The sequence below is a fragment of the Sceloporus occidentalis genome, unplaced genomic scaffold (genome assembly GCF_023333645.1).
Source record: "Sceloporus occidentalis isolate IW3139 unplaced genomic scaffold, rSceOcc1.0.p SCAF_3, whole genome shotgun sequence".
NCBI lineage: Eukaryota > Metazoa > Chordata > Lepidosauria > Squamata > Phrynosomatidae > Sceloporus > Sceloporus occidentalis.
Window position 1 is genome coordinate 2345218 of NW_028316983.1, and position 16147 is coordinate 2361364.

General features: G+C 43.8%; 1 long non-coding RNA gene across 1 annotated transcript; it reads right to left on the reverse strand.

Annotated features, from left to right (window-relative positions):
* Positions 1-630: 630 nt before the first annotated feature.
* LOC149315418 (uncharacterized) lies at positions 631-8192 on the reverse strand. Its single transcript, XR_016280666.1, has 3 exons — positions 8130-8192; positions 5523-5605; positions 631-882 (listed from the first exon to the last, which is right to left on the reverse strand). It is a non-coding gene; the product is annotated as an uncharacterized LOC149315418 (long non-coding RNA).
* Positions 8193-16147: the final 7955 nt, after the last annotated feature.

Genomic DNA, 16147 nt, shown 5'->3' on the forward strand with positions numbered 1-16147 from the left:
GAGTTTGGGGCTCCATTTTCCAATTTGGAAAGTTCTCCTTTGGAAATAATCCTCTCCAGTCCATCTACACTACAGAAATAATGCAGTTTGACTCCACTTTAAGCCATGTAGCAATAGGTTTGTGAGATGTTTGTAGTTTTGTGAGATGTTTAGGCTTCTTTGTCACAGAACTCTGATGCCACAACTAGCTACAATTCCCAGCATTCCATAGCACTGAGCCATGGCAATTAAAGTGGTGCTAAACTAGATTCATTTCTGGAGTGTGGATGCAACCTACAAAAGCTAACGCTACAACTTCTACACCAAAGAAAGAAATTTTCCCAGCCTCCCTTTATCCTTTATTCCTTTATTCTATATTCTAAACTGACAGAGCGATGTCTCTGAGTTCTACATGAAAGAAAGAAGTTCCTCCTTCCTTCTTTTATTCTGTTTTTATCCCCCCCCCCCCCCCCCAGTGTAGCATGTATAAACACCTTCAGACCAATAGAGCTGAAAAGCTGGGTTCGATTTTGCATTTTAGAAAGCATCTATTTTTATTGAGTACTTTGATCCAAACAGTTGTTGCAAAATAAGTGGGCTAAGCTCTCTTTCATTCAAACCGGCCCTCCATTTATTTGTTTTGTTTAAAAAGACTCCAAGGTGAAGGCAGCATTAATTCCAATGTGCCACTTTTGCTAGAGAGATGCTCATTGTTCCAAGGTGAAAGGCTGTGGCAAATTCCATCTCCATTGGCCCTGGGTTTTCTCCAGCCAGAGCTCTGGTGCAACAGAAGAAGGGGAGCCCAAAAATGATGTGAAGAGGCAATGTGGTTTGAGGAGCGGCCATGCCATGTGCCATGCAGTTTGACTCTCATCTTGGGATTATAGATACCAAAAGGTATCCCTGCAGGAAAGAGGAAAAGAAAGTTCAAATTATGCCTCTCTAGTGCTTGGAGTGGGAATTTCTCTCATGCATCCTTGTTTCCAAAGCACTGGAGATTATCAGGCAGGAAATATCTCATCCTTGTCCTGTCCTTAAAGCGCGATGGCGAAAAGATTTTCTTTATTATTATTATTATTATTAGTAGTAGTAGTAGTAGCAGTCAAAAGAAACATTATTTACAAAAAATAAACACATTTCACTGACAAACATACAAATCTATTCTAAACACAATTCTTTGCAAATCTAAAAGCTAATAAAACAAACATAAAAGCAACATCAGAGTCTGGCCACGATGGTAAGTAAATGTTATTAATGCCTTTGCCTGAGTCTACTAGGAAAAGCAAGACTCTGCTGCTTCCTTTCTTTCCTCTTTGATGAATTAATTGAATGCAAACTCCTTTTACACTTTGGGCTCAGTTTGCTGCAATTGAAGGAAGGTGAGGACAAAGGGGGAGAGTGGAGGGAGGAGACAGAAACGGGGACATTTTAAAAGCAGCCAAAGGAGTGGGATTGCAGAGGATCAGTGGGGACTGTCCCTGCCAAATCTGGGCAGGTGGAAGGTATGCTTCCTATCAGCCATGGCTTCCAAAGAAAGTTCCCCTTCCATAGCCAACAGCAACTACTTTCCTGATCTCTTATTTCTCTCTTCAGTTGTTCCTCTTCCTCTTTTCACTGAATTGTTCCTTTTGCCTAAGAGGGACGCCGCCGCGGACAAATAGAGAACAGCACATATTGGAGGAAAGGCCACAACTTTATTAGCATAACAAAAGGTATAGCAATAAACTCATAAGGTAGGGTTGGCTCCAATGCATGAGGTCTGGATCTGTCATCCATCAGCCCAGTGCTGAGTGGATGAACCACAGTGCTTGGTCACGGCCAAGCTTTGGGATGGCAAGGGATTTTCTTTTACGCTCCTGTTCCAACGGTCACCCAAGCGATTGATCACATCTCCGCAGATGTGCATCAACACATAACTATCCCTTGCCACTGGGGGACGCTGTGTTGATGATGCCCCCGCAATGGCAACACCGCCTCGCTTGCAGCACCCCTGTGTCCGGATGGACTCCCGATCCAGTGCTACACAGCCCTGGAAACCACGTCCACCAGATCCAAGACCTATGCAACCGCCCCACAAAGTTGTGACAATAGCCCAACCCACATAGGGAGGGTGGGTGGGTGAGCTCCTTTGCAATGGCGCCCGCCCTGGTGCCTCGTGGGCCTTATATAGGCCCACCAACCAATGGGAGGCCTGGAAAGGGCTGCAAAGCCCGCCTTCTGGCCTTTCCTCCAATCACGGGCGGCGCCACCCGATGATGCCACCCAATCGGCAGGCACTTCCTCCCGCGGTGTCTGCTGGGACCTGTAGTCCCAGCAGCGCAGGCGGAAGTCCCGCCTGTGGTCGCCCCCCAGAGCCAATCACGGCTTGAGCGGCCCCGCTCGCCGGGTGGCGCAGTGGTTAAATGCCTGTACTGCAGCCATTCACTTGAAACCACAAGGTTGCGAGTTCAAGACCAGCAAAAGGGCCCAAGCTTGACTCAGGCTTGCATCCTTCCGAGGAGGGAGCTAAAATGAGTACCCAGACTGTTGGGGGCAAATTAGCTTACTTGCTAATTAGCTTACTTGCTGTTCACCACTATGATCTTTGGAATAGCGGTATATAAATAAAACAAATTATTATTACCAGTAATTATTATTTATACTTTCCAGTTTAGAAGAGCAGTTTCCCTCTCTTTTCTCGTCTCTCTCTTACCAAATCCAAACTTTGCTTTACTTTGTTGTTGTTGCTTTGTGCCTTCCAGTTGACCCCAGAGGGCTGTTTTTAGCAAGATTTAGTCAAAGGAGCTTTGCTCTTGCCTTCCTTTGAGGCTAATGAGAGAGTGTGACTTGCCCAAAGTCGCCCAATGTGTTTCTATGGCTGGGAGGAGATTCGAACCCTGACCGCACAGAGTCCTAGCCCTCATTCCCACTGTGTTTTAAACAGGTTAGGAAACCAATTGAATCGGTTGAAATTACCCTGGTTCACACTTCAACTGAATCGCTGAAGCGGTTTGGAGAGGGGGGGAGCATACACTAGACCCATTTAACCCACGTCTTTTTGATGATGATTTTTTCAGCGTCTTTTTTACTAAATCCATTCAATGCAAGTATGAATTAGACATGGATTGGATTCAATTTCACTAATGGAATTTAAGAATTGCTTCCACACAAGTGTGCGTCAGATGTGGATCGGAATTGATTTATTATGACCTGTTAAGAGATCACCAGGTGGACACTTTTTATGGTGCAGTAAAGTGGAAATGATAACCTGTGTCCGCCCACCCTCCTAATCTCTTGGACCAGCGCATTGGTAGAAGTACGTAAATGCGATTCCATAGCCTGCTGGAAATTACTCTATTTAAACCGATTCATTAGTCAATGTGAACCACAAGTGGATTATCTACCTCAGGAAACAGTTTAAATAGAATCAATTCATACGTCGATGGATTATTTTAATGCCAGAAAATGAGATCGGCGCAAATATAGTGTGAACCGCGTTTCGATGTTGAATCAATCCATCAATTCAGATTGTAAACTGATTCATTTGTAAGTGGGAATGAGGCCCTAGTCCAACACTCAAACCACTGCATTGAACATCGCCAGACTGATGCTGGGAACAACTCCAAGAAACAACTGGGAACTGGGAACAACTCCTGGATCTTTAATGGTTGTGGAGAAGAGGAGATCTCAGCAGGTGCCGCTTGCTACCTGGTTGCATGGCAAGCAACATGCGCCAACATTCCCTCTTCTCCACAGCCATTAAAGGTATAGGAACCCTTGCCACTTTTCACTCTAGCAACCCTAGGCACCATACTGTCTCGTTGTTGTTGTTGTGTGCCTTCAAGTCGTCTCTGACTTATGGCAACCCCAAGGTGAACCTCTTATGGGGTTTTCTTGGCAAAGTTTGTTCAGAGGAGGTTTGCCATTGCCTTCCCCTGAGACTGAGAGCATGTGACTTGACCAAGGTTTCATGGCCCAGTGGGTTTCGTGGCCAAGCTGGGAATCAACCCTGGTCTCCACAGTTGTAGTCCAACATTCAAACCAGTATGTCACATTGGTTTCTTTACCCACTATGAACTGCTGGGCATCAAACAAACCTGGCCACACTACAAACTTTGTTGTTATGTGCTACTTGCCCAACACCTTCAAGTCAATTCCCATTTATGCCATCCCTCCCGCAGGGCTTTCTTGCCCAGATTTATTCAGTGGAGTTTGCTATTGCCTTCCTCTAAGGCTGAGAGTGTGTGAATTATCCGGCTAGTGTCCACAACTGAGTGAGGATTCGAACTGTGGCCTCCCAGAGTCCCCATTCAACACTCAAACCACTAGACCACACTGTCTCCTTACACATTACATACTACCGAGCCTCAAACTACAAGCCAGGCTTTGTGTTGCAGACTTCATTGTTGTGTGCCTTCAAGCCAACTCAGACTTATAGCAACACTATCCTAGAGTTTTCATGGCCAGGTTTCTTCAGAGGAGGTTTGCCTTTGCCTTCCCCTGAGGCTGAGAGAGAGTAACTTGCCCAAAATCACCCAGCAGGCTTCCATGGCTGAGCGAGGATTTGAACCCTGGTCTCCAGTGCCCAATGGTGTCCAATGTTCAAACAACTCTGGCACTTTCCTTTCCTATGTCCACACATTGTCCATCAATGATTTCATGGACTCCCATGGATTTCAGAGCTCCCTCTATTTGATCACACCTAGCCCCCCCAACTGTATCCCCAAATTCTGCCTCCCCATCAGCCATGCATCTCTGACTGCCTCTTTGCCTTGGCATAAAATGTCCTATACTACCTCTATGGACTTTATCACACAGGGAAAATTGGAAAGTTAACTGAAGGTTAATCCGGGGTCATCCAAGGTATTTCATGTAATTTCGCAAAGGATTTTCAAACGACATCACATGCAAACAGAAGGCAATCCAAATGCAATCGTGAGACATCCCAGGAATAGCTGAATTCAGAAAAATATTGAATTTATAAATTCTTTTCCACTGCGAATTCACAGTCAATTCGCATTTGCGTTTGTATGAAATGCATCTCCACTTCGGCCATGGTATAACCGTCGACCATGGGATCCATGCACAAACACGCTAGTTTGAAATCAAGAAGCCAATGGGTATGTACTCAGTAAGGGCTGTTCGACAGTGGAACACACTCCTTCCTTGGAGGTCTTTAAGCAGAGGCTAGATGGCCACATGCTGGGGATGATTTGATTTGGATTTCCTACATGGCAGAATGGGGTTGAACTGGATGGCCCTTGCGGTCTTTTCCAACTCTATAATTCTATGATTCTATGTGATCTGTGCGTGTGATAAGCTACTACGTAATTTCTTGCATTTTTAGATTCCCCCCCTTCTTTTTCTTTTGGGATGGTGATACATTCCTCCGTGTGAAAAAGTCCTACATTATGTGTCTATGATTCTATGACCACACCATACTTTGCTTCCAGATCGGAACTGTAATGCTCTTGTTCCTCCCGAAAAATAAGCCAGAGTTTGGACCTAAGGGATATATAGACCAAAGCCTGCAACCCAAACCCTGGGGACTGCCAAGGACTCACCTCATCCTGCTGAATCCTTGTTTCCACCATCGTGCCATCAATGCCTGCTGCCAGTGGCAATGGGAACTCCTGGTGTAGGCTCTCTGGAAGGAAAGAACACAGGACTGATGCATGCATTTGGGAAAATGCAGGGTGGGAAAAGTATGTCCCATAAGCCACTTGCAGCCCACAAAACCCAATTCCATGGCCCACATAGCTCTCTGGCAATCTCCCCAAGCCCTGCTTGATTTGGGGGCAATCCTTGCTCCCAAACTGCATGGAGTTTATCACATGGAGGACCTTATCCCATGGGGAAAATTGGAAGGTTAAACTGGTCACAGTGCAGGGTCATCCAGGTCATTAGAGACAATATGTCTCCAATATGTCTCCATTCCTGTAGGCCAACAAAGAGGTCTGTGGCCTTGCACAAATGGAGACATATTGGACTGGGCATATTGGATTGCAAAAGAGGAGTCCTTGTTGATATGCAAATGGACTTTAAATTTCCTGGACTTTGTCCAATTGCTGCATGGCTAGAAGGCCAGCCTGCTAAAGATACCCTCCCCATACCATCTTAACTAAGGACAGAAACAACAAAATGCAGGCATCTTACTAGCATCTCCAATTTTTCTCCTGTTTGGTATGTAACCTCATGCTTGATGAAGACGCCCATGGAGCTTCGAAAGCTTGCAACAAATATACTGTGCATTTCAGTTAGTCAATAAAGGTATCACTGTTTGGTGGATTTTTGTTTCTATTTCTGCATCTTTGTAAAAGCAGTACTCCTGTTTTGCCACAAGGGGGTGACAGAGAACTTAACTAAACTACTAGTGGAAGGGGTAACTTTAAACCAGTTCAGTTTGCACTCAAACCAAGTTTGCAGGAGAAGCCAGTAGGTGGCATAAGGTAGACCCCGGTTCAGATTAAGGCCCAAAAGAAAATTGAAGTGGAGGAATGAAAATGAAAACTGGACTCTGGACTCTGGACTCTTTTCCTGGAGTAGAATTTCATAGAATGATGGGACTGGGACTCAGAGGCCCATTGAGTCTAACCTCATGCCTCAGAGAGTGTTGGAGACTCCTTCTTTGGAGTCTTCTTTTTAAATAGATGCTGGATGACCATACGTTACAGGAATGGCTTGCATGGTGCCTACCTTATTTGATAAATACTTATCAGATTTGCAGATGACACCAAATTAGGAGGAGTAACTAATAACCCAGAGGAGAGGATGAAAATTCAAAATGACCTTAATAGATTGGAAAGCTGGGCCAAAGCTAACAAAATGAATTGCAATACAGAGAATTGTAAGGTACTGCACTTAGGGCGGAAAAACGAAATGCATAGATATAGAACTATGGGGGACACCTGGCTTAAGGAGACTTATATGTGTGAAAGGGATCTAGGAGTCCAATTGAACACGAGTCAGGAGTGCGATGGGGCAGCTAACAAGACCAATGCGATTTTAGGCTGCATCAATAAAAGTATAGTGTCTAGATCAAGGGAAGTACAGTGGGCCCTCCCCTTATGCGAGGATCCATTCCGCCCCATTACTTCTTCCAGGGCATGCAAGGGTCTTTTCTGGTGTGGCTTTCAGCGTATGGTGAAAAACGCATATGCAGCGTGGGTGCACTGTAATATTGCCACTCTATTCTGCTTTGGTCAGGCCTCACCTGGAATAATCCTGTATCCAGTTCTGGGCTCCACAATTCAAGAATGATGTTGACAAATTGTAGCATGTCCAAAGGAAGGACACCAAAATGGTGAAGGGTCTGGAAACCATGCCCTATGAGGAAAGACTTGGGGAGCTGGGTATGTTTAGCCTGAAGAAGAGATGCTTAAGGGGTGATATGATAGCTCTGTTTAAGTATTTGAAGGAGTGTCATATTATTATTATTATTATTATTATTATTATTATTATTATTATTATTAACCTTTATTTATAAAGCGCTGTAAATTTACACAGTGCTGTACATACAATATTTTTAATTGGACGGCTCCTTGCCCTCAGGCTTACAATCTAAAAAGACACCTCACAGAAGGAGAAGGGAAAGGTGGTGGGGCTAGTAGGCTAATACATATAAAGTACATAGCAATACAGGAAATGATTCAATAAAACAGACAACAAAAGAACATCAAATAGCAAGTGACAGTTATGCAATGCCTGGGAACGCTGCCCTGAACAGGATGGTCTTCAGTTTGAGAATGGAGTAAACTTTTTTTCTGCTGCTCCAGAGACTAGAACATGGAACAATGGATTCAAGCTACAGGAAGAGATTCCAGCTCAACATTAGGAGGGACTTCTTGACAGTAAGCACTGTTTGACAGTGGAAGATGTTCTATGGGAGTGTGGTGGAATCCCCTTCTTTGCAGGTTTTTAAACAGAGGCTGTATAGCATCTGTTGGGGATACTTTGATTAACAGTTCCTGCATGGCAGGAGGTTGGACTGGATGGCCCTTGGAGTCTCTTCCAACTCTATGATTCTATGATTCCCTGCATTGCAGAAGGAGGTTGGAATGGATGGCCCTGGGGGGGGGGGGTCTCTTCCACCTCTATGATCCTATGATTCCTATTCTGGGGGCAATGCCCTCCTTTTGTCACACACACACACACACACCAATAATTCTTACCCAGCAGTTCAAGAGGACTCTCCGCATCCAGCTCTTTCTCCAGCATCTCCCCTAGCTCAAAGGGATCCTCTGCCTAGAAGAAAAGGCACTGGCAAATCAAAGGAGAACCACAGGAACCAAAATCTCAACTTCCCAACAGTGGAGACCAGAGACTCCATGTGAGTAAGGCGAAGGCAGAATAACGTCTGAAAGCCCAGAGAACTGAGGATGACAGTCAGAGCTGACAATATTGGTCTAGATAGACCCCACTCCAAATGTCTTTGGAGCTTATCACACGGGAGGAATTTCTCTTAATTTCAAATGAAAAGAAAGTGAGTCAGAACGCATTTACGTGAATACGCTAGTTCAGCAAATTTACATGAATTCGAATTGCATTCGAACTGACTTCCCATTGCCCAGAAATAGCTTGCTATTGCCCAAAACTGTGTGTGATCACCTCTCATGCAATAACGTGAAACCCCATGATTGCATTCAGACTGACTTCCCATTGCCCAAAATTGCGTGTGGTAGTCTATCATGCAATAACGTTAAACCCCATAATTGTGTTTGGATTGCCATTGGATTATACTTCCAATTTTCGTTGTCTGATAAACACCTAACTTAGCTTAAGGTGGGTCAACTCTACCCAGCGCTAACCAACAGGATTCAGGCCATTGCAAACATATTATCTGATTTGGCCTTTAAGGTCCTAAGTTCAGGGCAGGGAAAAGTCTAATTAATAATTTGTAAGCTGCCCTGATAGCCTTTTGGCCAAAGAGTGAGGTGTAAATAATAATAATAATAATAATAATAATAAATCATGATTTTACTTGACAAGATTGCATATCCATTTGGATCATTGTCTTCTCTGCTTTGTGAAGCGCTATGTAAAGCCTATGGCACTAAACAAATAAACATAAACATAAACATAATAATAATAATAATCCAGCAGTCCCCTGCTTATTCTACAGGTGAGGGGCTAATGCGCTGCCAAAAGGCTGAGACCACTGAAGTGCAGAACACTTCATATTACTGTATATTATATTATATTATATTATATTATATTATATTATATTATATTATATTATATATATTACTGCCTAAGCACAAATATAAATATGAATACCTGTCCAGTGCTGTATTATCAGGGCACCACAAATGACTTCTCTGCTATACAGTACACAGACTGAATGGAAAGATGGTGCCAAGTTGGAAAAAAAGCAGTGCACAGTTGCAAAAGTGTCATGCAAAGTGCCATCTTTTGGGTCGGTCAGCGTACTGTATACAGGTTGAGCTTCCCTTATCCAAAATGCTTGGAACCAGAAGTATTTTGGATTTTGAAGGAAAAAAGAAGTTGGAATGTTTGCACATATATAATGAGATACCATGGAGATGGGACTAGGGAACAATATTTCTGACACAGGATTGTACAGAGATAGGAAGGCACTATAAGCAAAACTCCATAAATTAATCCCGACATGGTGATGCGTATGGGTTCAGAGACACAAGAACTTACGTGTTCGTTGTACATGTCCAGAAATCCACTGAAAACACAGAAATGGCTCATTAGAGGCTGCTTGGCATCATATTCCAGTCAACTATACATGGCAAAAGGTGGCTGGGTTAAGTGTGGTCCATGGGCCACTTCCAACCTTTAGGACTTTATTTGAAATTAAGAGAAAACCCCTTTCAACATTTTGCACTGTGCTTCTCAGCCACAAAGGACGTTTTGGACTTCCCCTGGACAGAAATGTAGGACACATCTTGGAAAAGGAGGACCTCTGGTCACCCTGTCCTTGTTGCAAAAGGTTGCAAAAGACAAATAATCTCGACTGAAGTTTCAAGGAGTTTTACCTGTTCAGAGTCAAAGAGACCTTGAGCTTGCTGTCAAGAACAGAAGCATCCGCTGGAAAAGAATAGACCTGCCAAAAAAGAAAAAAGGGATGAATTCCTCCATTCACTAAAAGGTGCTGATGGGCCCTTTCTCTGTCAGAGCTCCGGTGTCACAACAGACTACAAATCCCAGGATTCCATAGCACTGAGCCATAGCAGTGAAAGTGGTGTGCAACTGCATTAATTCTGCAATGTGGCAGCAGCCTACGTTTTGGGATGCAATTCCTACATAATCTATTTAGATGCCAGATTCTTCACCTAATTTCTTCTTCTGGCTTCTAAAGAAGGCTTTGGAGGAGTTGCATTCTGAGAAACAGGCTGCTACCACATTGCAGAATTAATGCAGTTGGACACCACTTTAACTGCCATGGCTCAAGGATATGACTTGAATAGACTTGAAAGCTGGGCCAAAGCTAACAAAATGAAATTCAACACGGAGAAATGTAAGGGCTGCACTTAAGGCAGAAAAATAAAATGCACAGATATAGGATGGAGGACACCTGGCTGAATGAAACTACATGTGAAAGGGATCTAGGAGTCCAAGTAGACCACAAGTTGAACACGAGTCAACAGAGCAATGCGGCAGCTAACAAGGCCAATGTGATTCTAGGCTGCATCAATGAAAGTATAGTGTCTAACTCTAGATCAAGAGAAGTAATAGAGCCACTCTATTCTGCTTTGGTCAGGCCCCACCTGGAATATTGTGTCCAGTTCTGGGCACCTCAATTCAAAAAGGACATTGAGAAACTGGAGCCATGTGTCCAAAGGAGGGCAACTCAAATGGTGAAGGGTCTGGAAACCATGTCCTATGAGGAATGTCTTAGGGAGCTGGGGATGTTTAGCCTGGAGAAGAGAAGGTTAAGAGGTGACATGATAGCCCTGTTTAAATATTTGAAGGGATGTCATATTGAGGAGGGAGCAAGCTTGTTTTCTGCTGCTCCAGAGACTAGGACCCGGAACAATGGATGCAAGCTCCAGGAAAAGAGATTCCAGCTCAACATTAGGAGGAACTTCCTGACAGTAAGGGCTGTTTGGCAATGGAATACACTCCCTTGGAGTGTAGTCGAGTCTCCTTCCTTGGAGGTCTTCAAACAGAGACTGGATGGCTATCTGTTGGGTATGCTTTGATTGGGAGTTCCTGCATGGCAGGGGGTTAGACTGGATGGCCCTTGTAGTCTCTTCCAGCTCTACGATTCTATGATTCTATGATTCCATGATATGAAAGCCTGGGATCTGTAGTCTGTTGCAGCACTGGAGCTCTTTGACGGAGAAGGCTAAACTTCTCGCACATTTGTAAATCCCAGAAATCCATAACATTGAGCCATGACAGTTAAAGCGGTGTCGCATTAATTCTGAAGTACTGATGTAGGTCCAAAACACACTGCAGAAATAATCTAGTTTGAGACTGTTTTAACTGGCCTGACTCAGGGCTAAGGAAGACTGGGAACTGTAGTTTTGTGAGATATTCATCCTTCTCTGTCAGAGAGCTCTGGTGCCGCAACAAAGTACATTTCACAGGATTCCCTAGTACTGAGCCAGGGCAGTTAAAGCTGTTCCATACGGGATTATTTCTGCAGTGTGTTTTGGACCATAGTCATAATATCTTGCTATGTTAGAGCTTGGCTTGTTTTCCAAGATCTGCTTTGACTGGTGCAGGAAGCACATTTCCCCCATCTCTGTTTTTAGCACTTTTACAAGTCCTGCTTTTAAGAACCACCAATTAATGGCTTCCAAGCTCTGTTTTGACAGCAAAACAGTTTACAGAAGCCACTCCTAAGCACCTTGAAGCTGCATTGCTCCAAGAAAACACAGTCCTGTGTTTGAGGATTAGGAGATTTTCAAAGCAATGCTCTCACCTTGAGCTTTCTCCCACTTTCTCTAAGGACTAAAGACTCTGGGTCAGGCACTGAGTTCTGGGAACCTTACCAGCAATACTTACATCAATTCGAGTCCAAACAGGGCTCCCCAGTTCCTTAGTATTAAACATCTCGATCTTTATTGGATGATTCACATAAAGCCCCCAAGATGCCATGTAGAAGCCGGGCGACTCACGGGAGGTTATGTTCACAAAATAGTCTTCCAACTCCTGCAGAGGTTCAGTTTAAATTTAACAAGGAATGCATGAGCAATGAATGAGTAAATTGCTGCATAAAATAACACAGGACTCAAATTTGTCCTTCAGCTCCCTAGCAATATGGTTGCTCTTTCCACCTACATCTTATCTTATTGGACACATGCAAAACCACTGAAGTTCATGGTTGAAATGGGATGGAAACCAGCTTTTCCCAGGCATGTACTGATGCCCTTTCCTCCTGTTCTGTGTTGGCTCTCACCACACTCTGTGACTCAAACACTGTTGCTGTCTCTTGCCTGCATATGTTCCACTATGGAAGTAGTTGGATATTTTTGCCCAGTGCAGAATGCCCACACTCGGTGCAGAGTTGCAGAAGTGGAGTTGCACAGGTATCATCTTGGCATGTGTGCATGGAAGCACATGCTGCCATGCATTGCACATTTGGTTGTGAATTCAATTGCACATTCTGGTATGGATTCAGTTGCACAATGTTGCCTTTCCGCACAAGGGCTGCATAGCACTATAAAAGCATAACTCTGCATTCAAAGATTTATGCTACCCAATCTTGATGTAGCATTTTGACCTCTGCAAGGTTGTGTGTATATGTGTGAGAGACAGAGAGACAGAGAGACGGAGAAAGAAATATAAGCCAAAATTTTATCTTGGGAGTGCATTAGTTGTATTCCTGCATGGCAGGGGGTTGGAAGAGATGGCCATCAGCATCCTTTCCTCAACCCATCCTGGGACCAACAAAGATTATTCTCTCTCACTCTGAGAAGGCTCCAGGCTAAACATACCCAGCTCTCGATGGCCTCATTCCCACTACCTTTTAAAATGGATTGCAAATTGCTTTGAACTAGTTTAAATAACCCTGGTTTGCACTTGAACCAAATTGCTGAAGTGATTCGGAGAGGGGGGCCATGCACTAGACTAATCTAATCCGCGTCTTTTTGACACTGATTTTTTTCCACATCTTTTTGGATTCATCGATTTTGCGCAAGTGAAAACACTGGCCCAGATGACCCTTCGGGTTCTCTTCCACTTTTATGATTCTATGAATTTACTCACCTCATTAGAAACCTCCTCTGGAAGCAAACGAACAACAGTTTCCAAGACACAATAGCCCTGGAAGGGAGAGAGGAAAGGGCAAATCAGTGGAAAAGATGGACACATCTGTTAACTCTTCTTGCTCTTGCGCCATGAAACTGTTTCTTTTTGTGTTGAGATTCCTTCATAAGAGGGAGTAGAGCCTCCCGCATTAACCTCCTGCTTTCTCTCCTATGGGGGCTGCTTGGGGATCTTGATTTCCTTTGCCACCCCAGCTGGTTCTCACCTTTAAAGCCTTGCATAGCCTGGCTCTGGATATCTAGGATGGTCAAAGCACCGCCGATGGCCATCTGTCAAGAGTGCTTGGATGGTGTCTTCCTGCATGACAGAATGGGGCTGGATTCGATGGCCCTTGGGTCCCTTTTAACTGTAGGATTCTATAATTTTGATTCCAACAAATGAGTTGGCCAGCACTTTAAAATCCTTGAGGAAGGGTTTCTCTTGGTCCCATCACCATCATAGGCATTGCAAGAACACAGGAGGCAGGGGCTAACCCATCAAAGTTAGATCCTACTCTGGTCCAGATGTTAGCCAATCAGAGTAGGAATGTGCAGCCAGATAGAAGGGACCACTCACTCACCATTTCATGTTCTTTATCTAAAACCACAGCCTTCATTGGATACAATAGTCGGGCAAAGTTCGCATCCAGCTGCTTCTTCATCATGGCTATGTCAGCAATAGCGTTGACATCCATCATAGGAAGAGACTCCAAAAAGTCCAAAATTGTGTCCATTTCTCCTTCCTCTTCTGTCTCTCCTTCTCCTTCTGGCGCCTGTGAACAAGATGATGCGTAAACTGCAGCCACATGCAGAATTAATGCAGTTTGACACTGCTTTGTCATGGCTCCATCCTATGGAATTTGTATCACATTAATGGGATTTTGAATAGACACGTGCATTCTAAGGGTGAATCCACACTGCGGAAATAATGCAGTTTGACACCACTTTAACTTGAGAAATATCTATGAGAGCCAGCGTGACCTAGTGGTTTGAACTCTGGACTAGGACTCTGGAGAGGAGGATTTGAATCCTGGCCCTACCATGGAAACCCATGGACTGGCCTTGGGCGAGTCACACTCTCTCAGCTTCAGAGGATGGCAATAGCAAACACCTTCAAAAGACATTTGCCAAGAAAACTCCATGATAGGTTCATCTTAGAGTCCCTATAAGTCAGAAACAACATGAAGCCACACAACACACACACACACACACTATATATATATATATATATATATATATATATATATATGATATAAATATAGTCATCATCATTATCATACTCCCTTCTCCTTCTGTGTCATGTCTTTTTAGATTGTAAGCCCGAGGGCAGGGAACCGTCTAACTAAAAAGATTGCATGTACAGCGCTGTGTAAATTTACAGCGCTTCATAAATAAAGGTTATTAATAAATAATAATAATATCATCATCATCATCATCAGAATTTTAAAAAAGCTAGACTCATCTTTAACCAAGATGTGCCAAGCTGTACTCTCATGCTCAGTTGACAATGGAGTGGACGCTGCTAAAGTTTTAGCCCCTTGAGCTAAAATCATAGAATCATAGAATTGGAAGAGACCGCAAGGCCATCCAGTCCAACCCCATTCTGCCATGCAGGAACCCTCTGTCAAAGCATGTCCATCAGATGGCCATTCAGCCTCTGTTTAAAAACCTCCAAGGAAGGAGACTCCATAACACAATATTGAGGGAGTGTGTTCCACTGTCGAACAGCCCTTATTGTCAGGAAGTTCCTCCTAATGTTGAGGTGGAATCTCTTTTCCTGGAGCTTGCATCCATTGTTCTGGGTCCTAGTCTCTGGAGCAGCAGAAAACAAGCTTGCTCCATCCTCAATATGACATCCCTTCAAATATTTAAACAGGGCTGTCATATCACCTCTTAAACTAGAATTGCATTGGCCTTTTTAGCTGCCACATTGCACTGTTGACTCATGTTCAACTTGAGGTCTACTAGGACTCTTAGATCCCTTTCAAACATAGTTGCCTTACTCCATCCTATATCTATGCATTTCATTTTTTCTAGCTAAACTGTTTCTCCTTCACGGATCCAGAGGATGTAATGCAAGTTTTTGGCTGGTACTTACGCTCAGCTCAAAGAGCAGGGCGTCTTCTTTCAGATGGGTACTCTTTACAGAGTACTGGGTCCCAGGAGGTGACAAGTCAACTGCATGGAAGCAAGCATGATAGAATCAGTAAATGCACAGCACATGGTCATTAAGGAGCATGGTCATCTTCATGGAACGACTACCCACAATGAGGCTCCCCTGGGCCTCCTCCTTAAATATAATTTATTTCCAAAATTTCTTCAAACCATAGGATCTTCAGACTTTGGGCTCTATAAAACGTACATAAAACAACAACATGAACATGACCACATAGCCTGAAAAACCCACAAAAAACTATGGATGCCGGCCATGAAAGCCTCCAACTTCACAACATGAACTTCGTATCTTCTTTTCTTCAAATTCCTTGAAGTCATGAGATTCTAAACCTTATGTTCTGTAAAATGATATTTCCAAGATTTCTTCAAGTCATAGGACCTTGGGTTTTCCCCACTCTCTGGTCCTATGATTCTAGGAGTCTTGCGTAAGTCATGGGGCTGTCTGTCATGAAAAGGACTTTAGGAATGGAGTCGGATGCTTCTACACACACAAACCAGCTTTCCAAGCCATGTTAGGGGGCTGCTTCAGCTAAAAGATGGGTTTGTGGGTTGAAGGAAGAGAGAGTCTCTAGTTAACACAACTTAACTTTCTGATCAAGGGCTGGCTAAATATTAAAGCTAGTAGAATATACCAAGGCCCCATTCAGACTCACCGATTTCTTCTAGATGGAACTGGGCAGAATCGGGTCCCCGTCTCCCGAATCCCTTTGAAAGCAAGTGCCCATTATTATTTACGTTATTCGGGGTTATTTATCTCTGAATGCCCTTGCAGCTCCTTGCTGAGAGTTCAC